This window comes from Mixophyes fleayi, chromosome 3, assembly GCF_038048845.1.
Source record: "Mixophyes fleayi isolate aMixFle1 chromosome 3, aMixFle1.hap1, whole genome shotgun sequence".
NCBI lineage: Eukaryota > Metazoa > Chordata > Amphibia > Anura > Limnodynastidae > Mixophyes > Mixophyes fleayi.
Genome location: NC_134404.1, coordinates 37,200,103 through 37,220,263, shown reverse-complemented (window position 1 = coordinate 37,220,263; position 20,161 = coordinate 37,200,103). Strand labels below are relative to the sequence as shown.

General features: G+C 39.2%; 1 long non-coding RNA gene across 1 annotated transcript in view; it reads left to right on the top strand.

Annotated features, from left to right (window-relative positions):
* The window catches only part of LOC142142623 (uncharacterized), a 123,412-nt gene that overhangs the window by 87,284 nt on the left and 15,967 nt on the right, over nucleotides 1–20,161 (top strand). The window contains exon 5 of the long non-coding RNA XR_012689247.1: nucleotides 2,146–2,237. This is a non-coding gene — a long non-coding RNA (uncharacterized LOC142142623). The remainder of the gene's footprint in view (nucleotides 1–2,145; nucleotides 2,238–20,161) is intronic.

Sequence of the window (20,161 nt, the reverse complement as noted above, 5' to 3'; positions counted from 1 at the left end):
ACATGAAGGATAATCCAGCCCAGGTACATTTTTAATAAGAAGCTTCTTAAATATCAATTGGCAAGAAAGAAGATATGTTGCTTCTACTGCTTACCTTAGAAACTTATTTAAATGGAAAGACCCTTGATGGATTCATGTACAGTCTAATCTCTGATTACAATGACAAATGTGAAATTAAATACAATATGAATAAAATATTTACACATGTTTTAGCTTCAAATATGGAAAAATCCAAGAGGGGAGGTATTTGGCTTCCTGTCGCTGAATGGGAAACATCCTCATCTTAAACAATAATTATTATACAGTATTAGACCAGGTATACAATGGAGATTTTTCAACCAATCAGCCGATATACGACCGTTCGGTCAGATATTGCATTAGTGTATATACTAACACGAAAAACAACAGTCATTCCTAAGTACCAAAAAATAGTAAAATGAATGTTCAGCGCTCCCTTTTAAAATATCAGTGGGTAAGCAGCCACCTGGGAGTAGGGGGATATAGGGATAGCTCGACCCTATTGGAATATATATTGGTATAACTCCCTGGCGCTTGATCAGAGGGGATAGCGGGTAATTATCAAGGGTCAATACAGGGGTACCAACCTCTACTTGTATTTCCTAGGATTAGTATATGCCTCGGCACTAGGAATAATAGTCAGGTATAGATAAATACAGAGAAATTTATTAACTGAAGTATTGGTAGGTAGCACCCTCCAGTATTAATAGCACTGACATAATAAAAGATGGCACATATAAAAATGTTAGCATAAAGACAGACAGAGAAGATATACCACAATTAAGTGCGGCAAACAAAGTCCATATTCGCCATACAAACACGAGTCTCTGATAGGGCTGGTAGAGTCCACCTGATACAGAGATACAATAAAGTCAATAGCAAATAGTTGTGGCAATCATGAAGTTTCCGTTAGGCTTGTTAGGCCACATAAACACGGTTTTCTGATAGGGCCACTAGAGTCCGCTGAACACCAGGAGTAGCAACAAAATCAATTCTATGCGTGTCAGGCAGGTATAAAGTCTCCTTTAGGAATGTCAGCAGACATTGTAGTCCGATGGAGAGCGCCTAAGAAAGGCTGGGTGATAGAGGACTTACCCTCAATATAGATGGGCTGTGGTATCCTTCCAAGTTATCCTGTGATGTGCCAAGGTAGCCGATATGGTGAACGCTTGTGCCGTCCCGCTGAAGTGTGATAATCCAAACCCGGAAGTCGCGGGTAGTATCGCAATCCTAGCAGAGTTAAACTAGCAGTCATTTAAACTCCAGCTGGGGCCTACAGCACACTATCGATCCCTGAAGAAGCCTAGTGCGAACCGCGTTGGATTGAACATATTTGTGCCTCTCAAAGGCACCCTACATATACCAGAAACCGCCGCTGTGGGAAACAAACGGACTCACTTCACGCATGCGCATGCGCAACTCTGCTAGGATTGCGATACTACCCGCGACTTCCGGACTTTGTTTGCCGCACTTAATTGTGGTATATCTTCTCTGTCTGTCTTTATGCTAACACTTTTATATGTGCCATCTTTTATTATGTCAGTGCTATTAATACTGGAGGGTGCTACCCACCAATACTTCAGTTAATAAATTTCTCTGTATTTATCTATACCTGACTATTATTCCTAGTGCCGAGGCATATACTAATTCTAGGAAATACAAGTAGAGGTTGGTACCCCTGTATTGACCCTTGATAATTACCCGCTATCCCCTCTGATCAAGCGCCAGGGAGTTATACCAATATATATTCCTAAGTACCAATCCTCGTTTCATTTTCCAATTACCTTCTGATCATTCAATATGTATGCACTCATGTTCACAATCTCCATAGAGTTTACAGAGTCATGGGGGTAAATGTATTAATGTCCGGATTCTTCAACTCCGGCGTGTTCAGCGTCTTCGGCGATTAAATTTAAAGCGGCGCTGCATTGTAAAGGGAAGTTTCCCTTTACAATGCAGCGCCGCTTTAAATTTAATCGCCGAAGACGCTGAACACGCTGGAGTTGAAGAATCCGGACATTAATACATTTACCCCATGGTCTTTTCAGCCGATGCCAGCAGTGAACATATCCCGGTGAATAAATGTAGATGGAATAAATTGTTCTAAGACTGAATATTTTGTTTCAGAGTCACAGAAGCTAACTAAATGAAGAGCACAGATCGGAAGGTTATCAATGTGTATGCAAGAATCGTCCGACCAATCGGATCTTCAGTCGTAGGTACAATCATTGCAAATAACATGTTGTTCATAAAATTCTCCAGTGTGTACCTAGCCTTAGACATGTAAGGTTGAACAGTATAGCAGAATGGATGTAATCGAGTGGATTGAAATCTTGGATATACTGTATGTCAAGGAATATTTTCTAGATTTTCCTGTGAAGTCTGTTCCATGGGTACAGTCTCTTCAATGGGTAATTCACCACACAAACTTTCCACACTACAGTCCTGGAAACTTCACAGACATTTAGGGCATATGTTGTCACCATAAAAACCTAACCCACACATGCCTTCAAATCAATTTTCAAAGACATGCATATACATCTTTCCTGATGGTCCCCTAAACAACTGTTGGTTAGGAACTATCCTATTTAATATTCCATCTCCGCTAATCAAATGATTAGCAGGATAATTTAAACATTCCCGCAGTATACCTAAAGCCCGCTTTTATAAAGAGCCTATCAGTTTCCCGAAACGTGGCCTTTGACTGGATTAAAGTTATCCTTATTACTACAATTTAGAGATCCATCTCTTTCTTTTTCTTATTTAATATTTGACAGAGGATTGGCAATTTACCTTAGCAAACAGGTGCTTAATGTTTCATACTCTGTTGAGACCTTTGTTTACCTGCAATAGGGTTGTGACCACATTGTTATAAACAATAAGGTATTAATTCTCTAAATTAAATTTTAGCAATATATTAAAGGATTTTTGATGCTATTGTAGTTACTGCAAGATGTGCTCTGTATTAAAACCTGGGTATTTTACATATATTGCAATCGGGGCCAGCAGAACATGGTAAGTCCCATAAGAGTGGCAGGAGGGCACCACTTTAACTAGGGCGTCCGACCAGCCTGCCCAAGGGTGACATCCCCCTTGTCATCCACCGTTGATGTTCCCCTCTTTCCGAAATCCCACACTAATTAGAGTGGGTAACTGAAAAAGTAAAGTATATGCGCATGCGCCGTGAATGCTTACATGGTGCATGCGTTGTGAAGGGCAGGGGGGCACTAGATAGACCAGCACAGGCCCTGGTTGCAATACATGTTAAGCTGACCAACTCACACCACTGTCGTGCCTATGCCCAATGAAACATGAATTCAATCAAAATTTCAATAGAATTATGGCTCTCTAAACAGGTTGGGCCTGCGCATGCCAAGAAACAAACCATATGGCAGAGAACACAGCAATGTCCAATCCATCTTCGGGTGCAAATGACCCTTGCTACAACCTATAATTACAGGGGCAGAATCATGGAGGGGACTGGGCGTATGCACGTAGCCGACGTACAGTAAGGGCGTGCCAAGCTCAGGCGCGTGCAGTAACGCCTGATTCAAGCTTTGGGCATCTCAAGGGTACGTGACTTTCTGTCGTATCCCTTGCACCAGCTATAGGTCTGGTGTAAGTGCCAATCACTAGTGATGACAGCTGTGTATACATGCTATAACATGTGTTTGCAATCAGGAGCAACTGTAAAAATGCATTTATGTACAGTAGACATTAATAACATCCTAATAAATGTATTTTATGGAAGAAAAAGAAGTGAAAATGTATATATTTAAAAAAAATTGTTTTGTCATTAATGACTTTTAATGATTATTAACAGGTGACGATAATTTAATCCTTTATTTTTCGATGTGTTCTTTTGGGATTTTATATTTCACATATGTATGGGACATATCCTGCAGTGTATTGTCTGTTAGAGCAGAGTGGACCTTGCCCCGTATTTATCAACAGATGTATCTTAACATCCGCTCCTTGTTGAATACGGTCGCGCATATGCCCACTTTATGTGCGCTTTAAAAAAACACACAATACGTTCATTTTGATTGTCTTAATGAATCAGGTCCATTAAGTCTTATCTCGACACACAGCTTTTCAAGACAAGTATCCCCCAAGCTATACAGTATTAGCTTTATTTGACACCAAGATGATCATCTGACATTGGGTAGTCAGAGAGGGGTGCTAGAATAAAAGTTTGGCCACTAACACCATATATAGCAACAATAGGGCTATAGACTATATTGTGCTCACCACAACCTTTAAATAAACACTGGGGTGCAATAAGGATGTGAGCACATATTACAAACTGGAAGAAATGTATATATGTGACATGCTAGGTGAAACAAGACATAGTTATTGCCTGTGAGCTAAAGTAAAAATTATATAAGGAGTAAGATGTAAATATTTAATACCTAAGTTAGAAAAAAGGGTGCAAATTTGAACCTGGTCAAACCATGCTGCGATGCACAGAGAACAAATATAATTTTTTTGGGGTTTTTTTGCATGCAGGGAAAATACTGTCTGTCTGTGCATGTCTGAGCAGCTTTATTTTCACATTGTGATATAGAGGTGAGCTAGAAAATTGCACTTTCCAGCTGAATTTACCCCTAACTTTAAATAAAGTCCTTGAAATGCATAATATGGCAAAACACACAGACACAACTTATCAAATGCCTCCACATTCCCCAATAAAGCCAATATCATGGCCCGTGTACATCCATATAGTCTCGCCTACCACCACTTAGCCATTATTGTTCCAAATAGGGTCATATGCCCATATATATAACTCACATACAGTTTTATATTCCCCCATATAGTATAGTATACAGGTGGGAAGGCAGGCCCCTGGGTCACATGAGGTTGAGTATGTGGGCCACCCTATTGCCCTAGGACAGGAAGTTGCCCCATCCACCACTTGGTACTGGTAACCAGGTTTCAGAAAAATAAGTTGATAATCCTCATTTTCTACAACACAAAACATTCCAGAAAAGACTAAAAGGCACCAATGTGTATGGCTTGGTGCACAGAAGGCAGAGGTGGGATACGATTGAAGCTTTGAAATACATCAAGGTTTTTAAGAGGTACAGTGGAAAAGAAATATTAAATGCTCTAAGACTGGAAGGGAGTAAGTGAATCTGTGAATTACTGTATAAAATATAAAAAATAATAGCAAGTTATTATATATATATAAATAGATTCATCAGAAGGGCACTTCACAAACAAATATCAAAACACTGGTGTACAATAACGTTGACCACTGCAGCAAACAATATAGACAAGAAAATGTATTGCAAAAATATTAGCAAATTATAACAATTGAATATCCATAATTCCTAATAGTGATAGTAGTTTCAAACAATCTCCTTTGTCAGATCTTTACAAGTGGTTATATTTAGGCTCTAAGTGCACAAAATAAACCTGCACTGATTCTGCAGCCACTCATGAAATGAACATTCCCACCATCACTCACCAACCAAGTAGGAAAGGGCTCTAGATAACTCTGATAATCCTGATGCCCCCCCATCCTCACAAATAGACCCGATGAAGTCCAGAGCTTGTGGATGGTAAAACCATAATATGTTAAATCTCACAGGGTTATTGGCGATTGTTCTTGTGAACCCAAGAGAAATCCGGTGCAGGTGGGTAATAAAGTTGTAGTGTAACGGGTTTTCCAGGTGTTCAAACTGTGTCAGCTCACATGCAACAAGTTTTATCTGAGCATCATCATCATCATCATCAACAACATTTATTTATATAGAGCCTAAAAATTCGGTGGCGCTTTACAATTGGGAACAAACATTAATAAAACAATACTGGGTAATACATAGAGACAGCACGATTAAGCACGGTCAGCGAAACGCGCATCGGCGTTCCGCTGGGTGCACTGCCTCTTTTGATTGTTGAGGGGCATAGACTATTGGACTGATTGAGATCTGCTCTAATAAGGCCAGAGATAGTAGAGCATCCATTAGGTAGTCAGCAAGACACCTCCCGTAGTGATCTACAGGTTATACATTGTTACTTATAGCGTGCAGCATAATATGTGCACAGAGTAGGAGCATTACCCTGTCAGTCCATTAAAATTTGACCCACTTATAGGCATACATATATTATAGAGGATCAGCAGTGCATCCAGCCAGTTTTAAACCAGCATTGCTTTTTATGTACAAAAAAATCTTTGGGGGGATATTTCGCTGTTTTAAACATTATTAATAAAAGTTATATTTTATTTCTCTTTCCACTATCAAATCATCAAACTTCCTTAGTGAGCCTATGTGCACCTAATTTATCTTTTTCTGCCTTTGTTGTTAAGTGTAGAGAGGTAAGAGAACCCTGCTCGCAAGCTTACAATCTATGGGAATTGTTTTTCATGCTGACGCTTCCATGGCCAGGTAATTGATTGCACTTTAGTTAATAGAATCCCATAGATAAAAAGCCAGGGAATTAAAAAGATGGAATAGCCTTCCAACAGAGGTGTCCAATGACTAATCCAGTAGGGTAAATGAAACATGTTTAGTATAGACATAAGGCTATACTTAGGGTCAAATAGGGTCTGAGATCAGATGGGTCATGTGGTTGTTATCTGTCATCAAATTCTATGTATCTATGCAACAGGCCACAATAAAGCCTTAAATGATCCAACTATTGGCCGATTTAGACACCCATATGAGTATTAAATTGAATGATGATCATGTTATTCAACTTTCAGATCGAGTGACCAAATTAGCTCATGTGTAGCTATCTTTATTCCGAGATAAGCAACATTTTCAAGATTGTTTTTTGTACTATTTGCCATTGACATAATCCCTAAATGTCCCCCTTATTATTTTTGTTCCACCCAGACTTCTATCTTATAATATTTCCCCCCCCCCCCACCACAAGGCGGATAACTTTCTGTGGAATCGTGAGGCAAGAGCGGAATTTGATGGTTGTAACACCAAGACAAAAACAACTTGTCTGCCATGGGTAGGATACATTTTTAACAAACTAGTACACACAAATCTTAAATGAACAATAGATACTGAGTGCTGAGTACTGTTCATGTATCAAGAAAGCACTGAAGAAAAAATGGGTCAGATAATTTCTTTTCTAGCACATTTTCCTGTTAATGTATCAAGATGCCAATTTTGCATGGATAATTTGTTGCCTCAAGATGAATATGCTATAATGGGCTTTATCAACATTTGCAGCTATGTTCCTCTGCTTTCCTACTTTTTATTTGCTCAAAAAAAGGTCAAGGCTGTAGATGCATAACTTTTTCTACTTTAAACAATGCTGAAGCTGAAATCAACTTTGCAAAAGACAAAGAAACAATAGAGAGACAATGCAGGATTATTTCCTTTTTATTTCTAAATCCTTATACTTCAATTTATTTTCCTAACGAGAAACCCCTAACTGATTCCTTCGTCCTTCCAAATTTTTTAGCTGAACATTCCAAACAGTCTGTACTGGCCAAATTGTACATTATTCACAAACAGATTGACGTGTAAAATGTCACCTAATTTTATTGTTACAATATCTTTTGTTAAAAATGAAGCATGTGTATTAATGTGTATGGTATAAAAAGAAAAGATTTCTGCATCACAAAAAGTCAAAGAAAAAAAAAATCAAAACCTACCAACAATTAACAGCAGCCATATTCTTTACTCCTTGGGATAGATTTATCAAACTTTCTAAAACGGAAAAGTGGAAGTGTTGCCAATGGCAACCAATCAGATTCCAGCTATCATTTTATAGAATATACTAGAACGCGTTTCGGAACACCAATTCCAAAATGCGCGTGTGACATCAGTCTAATCCTAATCCAGACGGCTAGCAAGAGGAGGAAATGTCTTATTAATTCTTCAACATTTCATCTACAGAAATATTGTAGGGAAATCTGCCATTTCCGATGTCTGGAGTGCAAAGTGAATGTGCTCATATTCTGTTTTATATTGTCTTATTATATACAATGCTAAAATATGTAAAAACTCCTGCAAATAATATCTGCCTAAAACATGCTATTGCTTATAATCTGTGAATTCTAATGTCATCACTGCACTGTTCATAAGTAAAACTTGTGTATTATAAGGAATAGTGTATGAGCACTTGGCCTACAGCTTTGTGCCTTTATATGGTCACAGAACACAGTCACTTACAATAGCCGCATCACTGATTGCACAGACAGCATTAAGCCATAAACAGAATATTTTAATTTTACTTTGGACTGTAGTTTACCAATAATATTTTACAGGGTAAAATGGATTGATAATGTTTTCTTATTTTGCATATTATTATAATATGCAAAATATACTGCTGTGCTAAACAAAGTCATGGACTGGGCTTTATCCATGGTTATGCCAAATGAGTTTAGAAAGTCAAGTTTGTGAGAGCAACAAGTATTCTATATTTAGATATGTATAGTTTAGATTGTCTTGGGCAGTCTTAATATAAATAACATGTAAGGATGGGCTGTATGGGATGGTCTGTCTAAATTTATTTGGGAAAAAATGTGGTTGTATGGTACTTTTAAAAGTTATGTTTCCATAAAGGTGACATATCCCTTGATGATGCGGTGGTGGTCATTATTACGGCTATAGGAAAGCCGACATAGTTTTAAACTAGGCCACAATAACGATTGCTGTAAGAGTGATATTAATAAAAAGCCTACTTACTATATAACAGATGATAAGTTTTTACAAAGGTTTCAATGGACCGACCTCCCTTGCTTCATCCGTCTCTCACCCAGTCTGTGCTCCTTCAAACGGGTACTTAAAACTCACCTGTTCCTCAAAGCCTACCAACAATCCACTTAACCCTTACCTTGTTGCACCTTCGCAAACATCCTTCTCTCGTTCTCCCCTCTCTCCACCAGCCCCGCCTTTCTCTCCCTTACTTTAATGGCTCCCTCCTGTGCCTGTTTGTCCACCCTCCCTTAGGATGTGAGCTCGTATGAGCAGGGCCCCTCTCCCCTCCTGTCTCCATACCTGTTCTTCTACTCCATCTTCGCTCATATGTCTGCCCGAAGTTCTGAAGTATTGGTACTTTGTGTTTATTGCTCTGTACTATGTCACCCTGTATGGTCTCCTGTTTGTATTATGTATGGCGCTGCGGAAACCTTGTGGCGCCTAACAAATAAATGATAATAATAATAATAATGGACGGGCAGTGTAAGATCCGAATAGGGTAAATAGCTAGAATAGGAAATAATGTCATTTAGCAAAGACAGAGTGAAAATGGCGGTTTTAAAGCAGCAATACTCCGACCCCACATCTGTACTGCATTATACATGGTGTGGGTTGTGGGTATCGCCATTTTAAAACCAGCATTTTCACTCTATGTATGCTAAATGACTTAATTTCCTACTGTAGCTATTTACCCCATTCGGATGTTACACTGGCCGCCCATTGAAACCTTTGTAAAAACGTATTATCTGTTGCATAGTAAATAGGCTTTTTATTATTACCGTTCTTATAGCAATCGTTATAGTGGCTTTGTTTTAAACTATGTCGGCTTTCCCATAGCCATTAACCTGTACCCCACCCTAATAATGTGGGTGCAGTTGGGCAAATGTGGCAGTGGATCATAGAAGGAGTTTGATGATGGGAGATATAGTGTGGGTCGGTGTGTGTCCCACCTAAGACATTCTGTTGTTTGTTTTTTCATCTATTAAGGTTAATCGGTTCTATAGAGGAACTCTGGGGAGATCTTCCAATCTTCATCAGGAGCTATGTATATCTGCAAAACATGAACAATTGAAAATACAAGTTGCCTTCTCTAAATTTGAATTGGTAGCACTGGTACCTGATTGGCTTCTGCTTTCTCACTTGACTGTAATGCTTAAGCCAATGGCCTGAAAAAACTTGCAATGAACAAACACAGCTATTAAGGTAATGTCAAAGCCAGGTTCTTCAGCCTTTGTTGGAAAAGAGACCCTTACCCACAAATGCCAGTTTCTACGCCAAAGAAAAGAGGTGGCTTGATCAATTTATCCACTTATGAAAATCACAAGTAGAAAATCATAATACAAGTTTTTTGCATTTATTAAATAATACTAGGTAAGAAAATTAACTCTGACACAGAGAATACTTCTTCCAAGCTTAACAAGACAGAAGGACTGCAGGAAATTACCTGAAGATGTCTTCTGATAGGAAAGAGAAAAATGTATTGAGCCAGCTAACAGGCATTCAATTAAGGGATTTTCCAGTTGCCCAGAACCCCCTCCCAGGCTGGAAATGGGCTGCTCCCAAGGCATAGTTCCTTACTACATACAGATTCTAATCATCCTGATCCATTCCTCCCGTACAATGACCTATGTGTATGCCGCCCTCTTATTTTCTCAGATGATTTACCACCTGACAGGTGTGATGTTCCACCTGTGAAAGGCAGCAAGAGTAGAGTCTGCCTCTCGAATATACAGCTTCAGATAAAAGAAGGTAAGTGTGGGGAGAGGCTCTTAATGTAATTTGGGTAGGGTGTGGTCTTTTAAATTTAATGGCGGGGTGAGGGTGGGTAGGGCAGTTTATTTATTTCCTAGCCTTACTTTCAAGTAGATAGATTTAATTGCAAGAGGGACAGAATGTACAGGACTGTAATGTATTATAGTGAGGAATAATCAACGTTTCTGTCCATTCTGGGTGATTTTACCATATTCTGAGGTCGGCATGGGAAATTCCCTGGTTATATATGTTACTTTTTTGCCGCTAAAATCTCATGTGTGGTGGAGCTCTCACAAGAGCTAGTAGTGTGGCATCCTATAAGGGTTTTTTTATTCTGCCAAACACAGATTGAAAGAGGAAGATACCAGTGGTGCCAGCCTTCATACTTAGGTGAGGAAATAAAAGGATCCAAAGAGTTTTTTTGGGGGGTGTATTTATTTCAATTAAATGTATTGTTAATCATGTGTATGTTTTTATTTACATTTATCCATGTTTTGCAAGTCCCAGTGGGACCTGGATGTCAACCTCCTATATTACCATTAGTCCTGACCAACATAACCTAGTGCTGATTTTGGCAATTTTAGGAGTGATCACTCGATTTTAGCCAACCACTATCACCCCCTCACCAATTTTGCTGCTCTCCGCCTAGACTGGCAGCACTAGAGCTGGTTTGGTTTTATTGGGGGGCCCCGCTCATTTAAAAAGAAAAAAAAAAGTATATTTGTTGGATTTACGGTGCAGAGTGTATCATACACTTTTAGCGTGTGATAGACTTTCAGTGTATCTTAATGAATTGTATGCGTTTTGAATACTAGGCATACTAGCATGCATTTTTAGATACTTGGGACTCTTCATACTGAGTACTGAGTAACTCATTTTAATGGTCGAAAATTAAGCCTATGCTTTTGGCATGAATTACGTCTGAATCCGCATCAGGCCGATAGTAATACAATTTTTGCAAATTTAAGCTGACAAAAAACACTAAAGTATACTGCAACTTATTACATCAAAATGCTTGCATACTCATTCAAGGGCCTGGGATGAGCTCCCTGCCTTCTCCTACTGGGACTCCTTGGGTTTCTCCAAGGGCTCCTCCACTATCATCAGGGGTCCCTCTTAGGTTTTCTCCAGGGCTTCCTCCGGGGTCTCCTCCAGGGTTTCCTCCAAGGGCTTTTTCCGGGCTTCATACAGGGGCTCCTCCTATATCACCAGAGGTCCCTCTCAGGATACCTCCAGAGCTTCCTCCAGGGGCTTCTCCTCTGACCTCCTTTTTTGGCTCCCTCCTGTCCTTCTCACTGGCTGCCCATATACAAAGGCAATGGTTGCTTTCTGTTGGAAGAAATATGACAGATTAGTATGCTATTAAATATTATTTCTCTCTCCTAAATAGATACATTGATATAAACTTAGGTTTCAATTTAAATTATTAAATACCACACATGGAGCAATACTCCACCAGTGGCCAAATACAAGCACCCCTACACCAAGTGTATGTGGACTTGACCTAGGAGGCTTATTAAAATTTAATTATCCTAAAGTATTTGTTATAACATATTGTGAGAAATTGGGAATTTGTATCTACAGGGAAACACCCTGGAAGATGTATGGATGCGATACAAAGAGATATTGTCCTACCGGAATACACTGAGGTGTTTGATACACTAGACAAAATGCTAAGGGTACAACTGAGTACATGGAATTTGGTAACATGCATCGGAGTACACAGGGTTTATAGGCACTACCTGGGCAGCGAGTTGCGTGTTCTAATGTACACAGAAGTGTTGGCACTGGTTGGACAGCACATAGTGTGCAATAAGGTACACAGAGGTGTTGGCACTGGTTGAACAGCACATAGTGTACAATAAGGTACTCAGAAGTGTTGGCACTGGTCGGACAGCACATAGAGGGCAATAAGTTACACAGAGGTGTTGGCACTAGTTGGACAGCACACAGTGTGCAATAAGGTACACAGAGATGTTGGCACTGGTGTAAAGAGCTACATGGATGTGTTGGCATTGTTTGAACAACTCGTAGTGTGCGATCAGGTACACAGATGTGTTATCGCTGTTTGCACAATGTGTAACATGTAATGAGGTACACAGATGTGTTGGCACTGTTTGACCAGCGCATAGCCTGCAATAAGGTACAGGGAAGCGTTGCAAGGTGAAAGAAGTAGACAAAATGGATTAATTGGTGTATAGCGCAGTGACCCTGTAGAACAGAGACAGACAGCAAGTGTAACATAGTACACACACGCGATTGACAATAACTAGCAGGTGGGATTGACACATCCAAATAAACTGGTGTTGTGTCTGAGAGCCCCATAGACTTCACCAGGGATCCCACAAGAGGAGAACCCAGGTTACGCCCCAGTTTACTTGAACACCCATACCTGTATTTCCATCTGCTGTGCTGAAAACACAGCAGATGGTCTGTGTGTCTGCAGTCACATTGAGTCCTGAGTCCTTAGACCTCAGTCCTCTGGAGCATACAGCATTGGTCTGCATTGACGACCAACTGGTGCAGGATGTGGGCCCGATAGATACTGGCAAGAATCCTGTTCCAACCACACAACATTCCCATTTCAGGTAAATTTCAAATCATGATACATGCATTAACTATTAATATGACTGTAATGTTATGAATAAATAAATCTTAACAACCCACCAACAAAGTATATATTTCTGTTTTATCTAAATTCATTGCCTTTTAAAAAATTTACATTTTTCAACACCAACCGCACCAAAGCCTAGTACCCTAGACTGCAACCTAGTCTACTATGTATTTTCTGTGATGATCTCTTGGAGAATAACTAGGTTCTATGGATGTATATGTAAAAATGCCATCAAGAAAAAGATATGAATTTTGCACTTTATGTATATTGTCATTTCATTTGTTGCAATTTGTTTTTCCTAAATGACCCTTTATATATAGACATGATTAAAAATATACATATTACATGTGAAATGACTAATGTGTGTTATGAACTCTACTATATGATGCTAAAAGTAGGTTGTTTATGGACACAAAAATACACGATTTTGCTGTTAGTTTTTTTTTGCTAGCAACCTCTGCCTCTTCCACTGGTGAAACTCCACTCCAGGGGGCAATGTTATGAAATATCACAAACGGAGCAATGATGTCACAAACTATATCCGGCACATACATAAGAGCTCCACCAGACCAATCAAGGCAACAGAATGTGATTTTTAAGATCCCAAAAATCTGTTCTATAAGCCTTCTGGTTGAGGTTTATGCAAAGCTGTATGCAACCTCTTCTTCTGTGTGTAGATATAAAATGGAGTGAGGAGCCAAGGATGGAAAGGGTAAGAATTGTCTCCTTTAAACAAAAAAAAAAAAATCCCTGTAATTACTTATGAGTATTCAAACAATATTTTAACCAGTGAGGGATAGATTTTGACATAATAATGCGCTATTCTAAATCAACAGTATTCCACACTTTTTTTTTCTAAGCACACCATAACGCTATGAATGTTACAATGTGGCTAAGGTATTAAATCAACCTTTTATTAGTCTAAGGTATACAAATTTATTAAGAGATAAAAATGTCTAACAATAATAAATTAGGGGAATGACAAAGGTACCTAATAGCCACATGTCTCCAAGTGGTCTTGTGCCTCTTTTGCCTCTGGGCTACTCTGCGCCATATGCCTGACTGTCTGAAGGCAAAAGAGTCAAAGGAGCTCCCAGGCCATTTAGCAACCAGGCATCGGTTCTAGAGAGATATGTTATATATAACCAGGACATCTATTGCATGGAAATGCTTTCTATTGGGAAAAATAGATTAATTTCCACTGAATGGGACCAGCGCTATTTGTGTACCATCTACTGCTCCTATAACACGCGGAAATTCGGCTATGGTGGCATACTGATGCTTTATGGGCACAAGAGACTCCTCATTGAATGCAGGTGGATAAATTGATGGAGGCATGACAGGAAAGCCTGGAGCGCCACCTTTAGCAGACGATTAAAGGTGGACTGGGACAATCCTACCCACTGTGGTCTGGAATGACTTAGATGCACAGTGTCACATGGCGAGCCTTCAGTTTCTACAACCGTGGTCCAACACACTTACCTGCTTTCCGCTGACCTCCACGCTCCGGCCATCGACGTCCTGTTCTCAGGTCTGGGCATGCGCGGACTCGATCCTCTATGTCCTCTGCATGCTTCCTATTGGACAACCAATCTCGGCTCCAAAATTTAAAAGACACTTCCCCATGCAGCTCAATGCCTGTTGATCGTGTTTCCTACCTGGTATCAGACGTGGCTCCATTTCCTCCTGTGCGTTCCATTGGTCTTCAGAGCTCATGCTTCATTTCACCGCTGTATTGCTTGTCCATAGAGCTCACGCTCCACCACTCCGCTGTACTGCTGTCCACAAGAGCTTGCGCTCCATCTCACTCCGCTGTACCGCTGTCTACAAGAGCTTATGCTCCATTTCACTCTGCTGTACCACTGCCTATGAGAGCTCACGCTCCATCTCACCGCTGTACTGCTTGTCCACAGAGCTCACGCTCCACCATGCTACTGTGCTGCCATCTACAGAGCTCACGCTCTATCGCACCACTCTACTGCCTGTCTACAGAGCTTACGCTTCACCACTCCGCTGTACTGCTTGTCTACAGAGCTTAGGCTCCACCCCTCCGCTGTATTGCTTGTCTACAGAGCTCACGCTTCACCACCTCGCTATGCTGTTGCCTACAGAGCTCACGCTCTATCGCACCGCTCTACTGTTTGTCTACAGAGCTTACGCTCTACCACTCTGCTGTACCGCTTATCTACAGAGCTCACGCTCCACTGCTCCTAGTTTCCCAATTGTCTACAGAGCTTGTGCTCCATCTCTCCTGCCGTTACCTGCTATCAGCTAAGTTCCTCCCTTCACATTCCCCTATAAGATCTAGCCTGATACTCCTAGTAGGGGCCAAGACCTGCGGGTGGACGCAGCTAAGACCAAACCACCTTGCGGCGGTCCCTGGTGAACACCGTCCGTTCGTTAGACTCCGCGCCTTGCTAGGAGTAGTGCTAAATTGGGCAGATCAAAAATCCAATCCGCAGAACCGTGACTCACAGAAGTGTAACACTGCCAAAATAAACCTATAAAAAACACAGCACTGAGAACAGTGTTCACTCAATTGTGAATAAATCCATGGAAATGATGTATATATAAAAAACAAATTTAAAAAATCACAAATGAAAAAGAAAGTTAAAAGATATACAGCATACATTCACACTTTGATCAGTGCACTGATCAAAAATACCACATAGTAAAGACATCCAAGCCACAACCATCAGTAATCTCCTTAATTCAACATAAAAAAAATCAAAAGAGAATTATTTCAAAAATAGTCCACATTTCTAGATCTCTTGCAACTCGAGTACGACTGTATTACTCCACAGAGTCCAAAGTGAGACCTTGTCAGAGACCAATTGTAAATCTTGCTAATATTGTATAGTGGACTTCAGTGTAAATTGAATATTCCGCGTGTAAACTATTCCTCCTACGTGCAGTGCATTGCTCTCCTCTGAAGAAATCACTTTTAAGTATTGAAACGCGTCAGGTTGATGATTTCTAACACATTACCACGTCGAGATTTGTCCATTACCCGTGTTATATCTTGTTCCCGAAGTCTCTAATGAGAACTGTAGGAGCAGACATGTGTGTGTCAGATCATTAAACCACTACTAACAACAGCAGCACATCACTGGAAGGACACGTTCCAAACAAGTAAGTCGGACATCATGGTGGTTTACACTGAAGACCAGGAAAGTGCCATTTTTTCCATCAGAAATAGTATTAATGCATTTTCTTTATTTGCTAACTTGGATATTATATGGATAACATCACACAGTGACAGTGATAATTACTACACATTAGGCTGCTATTCAATTCAAAAGCGTACGGTTCATATGGAGAACAGCGCTGAATAGACATATTATTCTATCTCTTTTTTGAGTACTTTAACATCTGACATCCAAAAGGAGGCTGACACATAGTGCTAAGACATGATCCCCCTCCAACACCAGTTGCTGGTCACCAGTTGCTGGTGTTGGAGGGGGCGACATCTGTAGTCCTCCAGATACATTGCTTCTGCAATGATTGGCTATATGTGAGAAAAAAACCTTAAGCATTGTGGATTTGTGGGTCTCCTCTGAAATTAAACATTATAGACCACTCATACACACAGTTAGCAAAGCTTTTTACTTCCATGTTAATATTTTAAAGTTTCTTGTTAAATAAAATGAAAAATAAAAAAAATCGGTATCATAAAGCGTGTAATGTTAGTTTTTTTCTAAATAAAATCAGTACTTGTTGTTGTTGCCTCTGAAAATTCACATGTTGGGTTTATTTGGAAACGAAATGGCACAATGGTGTCCATCTGCCACGACCTTATATAGTGTTATTTCATGATATGAGTGGTGTCAGAAGAGGTGAATTGTCAATCATCCCATTAGATTGTGAGAGGTATATACTTGCCTACTTTTTATATTTCACTTCCAGAAGATGATTAATTACACCATTTATATAATCATGTGAGTGAGGCATAGTGTATCCTCATTGTCCAGTGGGTGTTTAGTGCTGTGTATAGCTCACAACTATTGATACACCATTCCTCTGAAGAAATTGGCAATGGACAAAGAAACGCGTCAGATATAGTTGTGTTGTTTCCTAATTGCTATTCTATTGATTCAGACCATTTTTGAGTGGATTGATTGTTACTTTGCCTGGCATCATCTATATATATATAAACTGCTATGTGTTACGGATTGCATTACACAGATCACTGTGCATCCGTGACATCTATAATGCCTGATTTCTATTAGAGTTGTGAAGAGCTCCAACTTCTACTCTATTGGAGACACATTAGTGACATTATCCATGTGGAGGATATTCCCATTAGTGAATCTCATCGTCATCATTGAGGAGCGTATTCTGCATGAGATTATCCAGCCGCCTGGAGGGGTGAGTGGTTAGCACCTGCCGGGTGTGGTGGTTGCAGTGGACATTATCCCCCCCCTTCCTTTCATCTTCTGACAGTTTACTAGCTCCAGATGTCCAGTCGCTGGTGGGGGAAAAGAGCTGTGATAGCGGTGAGTATGGAACCCCCCTGTTTGATTCTATATCGAACTTGTTACAAGCTTATTATTGAGAGCAGAGAACCTTCTAGCTGACTGATTACACAGGTCTACAAAATTTAAGGTATTGAAAGTTTTTTTAATAATACTTTTATTCTTAATTATACTCCTGTGTACATAAAGAAATAGTATATAAAAATTACCACATCACATTTACCTATAAGGGGGTTGCATACATTTTTAAGAAAAAACAAGAAGCTTAATTGTTCTTGACATATTTATTGTGAAATACAAAGAAATGTAGATGACATCACTGAGCCTTTGTCTTAAATACATAATAAAATAACAATAACATCAATCAATAATAAAGCAAAACCATAATTATTTAAAAAATCGTTAATTTCTTACTTTTTTGTCTTCAAACTTTGTTTTGACGCTTTTTTCTTATAAGTTTTTCCTGTGTCGTCTCTGTGTATCATCCAGCAGTAGTCAGCCATCACTCTGACGTCCCAACGACCCTGGTGTCTGCTTTTCTACATCTTTAACGTCTTGGTGGAACCGTTCACCCTGTTCTTCACTGTAGTCTCCGAGATTATTCGGGAAATACTCAATATGGGAATTCAAAAAAATGTACCTTTAAACTCATATTGCAGCCAAGGTTTCTGTAACTATTAAGCATTTCCCTGACAATTTCTTTGTAGTTTGGATCCTTGACATTGCCTAAAAAATTTGAAATCACTTGTTTGAATGAAGTCCATGCCCAAAGTTTCACAATATTCATTACACACCAGAAATGTTCATCTTGAATTAACTTTCTAATGTCAGAGCCTGTAAAAATGACTTCCTTCAGCTTAGCATCTGAGATGCTAAGGAATTTGGTGCAAAGATATTTGAAAGTTTCTCCATCTTTAGGCAGTGCTTTTATAAATTGTTTCATGATTTTATATGTAGAGGTGGAAGTAAAACTTTATTGGATCTACTAAACTAGATTTGATGACATTATTTTTTCCCATTTCTAAACTTTTTCGAATTGACCAATTGTTTCTTTGCCAATGTAAGTTTTTAACTCTGATATTCCATTCACAGAGAAAACATGTGAATTTGGTGTAAGCTTGTTGCTGGCCAAGTACCATGCATAAAGTTTTAAGATCTCCACATATTAACCAGTTGTGTCTTGCATATCCAATCAGTTCCAAAACAGTTTTCAAATTTTCATATGTTTCTTTAAGATAGACTGAATGTTCTAATGGTATTGCACGTATATGTTGCCATTGGGCAATAAAACAGCTTTTAAACTTCTTTTTGAAGAATCTATGAATGTATATGTACTGTGTGTGTAGTGTGTACTGTGTGTGTGTATGTGGTGGTAGGCAGGGGTTATAATGAGCCGGCACAGGGCAAAACTGTGTTGCATCTGTTGTATTTGGTTCCACCTTCACCAGCTCACCCTGTAGTTGTAGTTGTGTGTGTTCCTTTAGACAGTATGGGCTTTGTAAGTTTCAGCTCCATGTGGTCCTTAATCTGGCACTGGGCGGGAGGATGTTTTATGGCGAGAACTGAATTGCAACGTTCTATACTACTGACTGAATTCATTTAAGACAATGTTTTATCATAAATGTAGGCAGAATACATTTATTATTTTAAAGTATATGAAAAAAATTACTTATTCATAAATACACGTTTTGCAGAAAATCATGATGTGATATGCAAAATCACGAGTCATTTTAGTGTTCAGAAGCCAAAAATCTATAAGTATCACATAAATTCGTTAAAAAAGCTTTTTCATTGCAGACCTGTGTTATCGGGACTTCCAAACACATCTAATGACATTTCTAATTGTTCATACCTATGACTGTGGATGCAGCTTATCAAGTGTGCAGCACAAAGCAATAGGGTTTATCATCATTCAGGCCATTCAAGTTACACAGAGACTAATTAAGGTCATTCATGATACATGATTGATATTCTGGCAGAGGTTTTTTTACATTTATTTGCATAATTAATGTGTGTCGATCCAGCACAGCAGTGAATGTTTGCATTTTTATATGATGTTGTATGGCTATGTATTAAAACATTGTATTTATACTTAGAATGTTTGGCCTATAGATAACTCTTTGTGTTGTACTTTTTTATTATAAGTATTAGATTGCTATTGATTATACACGTGTATACTCCTATGCATAAACTATGGATATACAAATAACAATTTGAATACTTGGTCATACGGTGCGCCATTATGAGGCTGTGCTGTATATTATGTTGTTGTATACCTGTTGGTGTATGATGACAACACTATAAGGAATAGCGCTAAATGGCTGTTTCAAATATAAAAATATGGCAGAATTAGTATAAGGCTAGGCTTATAAGGGCTAGATTTATTAAACTGCGGGTTTGAAAAAGTGGAGATGCTGCCTATAGCAATTAGATTCTAGTTATCATTTATTTAGTACATTCGACAAAATGACAGCTAGAATCTGATTGGTTGCTATAGACAACATTTCCACTTTTACAAACCCACAGTTTAGTAAATTTATACCTAAGTCTCTAATAAATCCACATAAAACAACACATAAACAGCGCTGGATTAAGCCTAACTCAAGCAAATACAAATATCTATCACTCTGTCATTA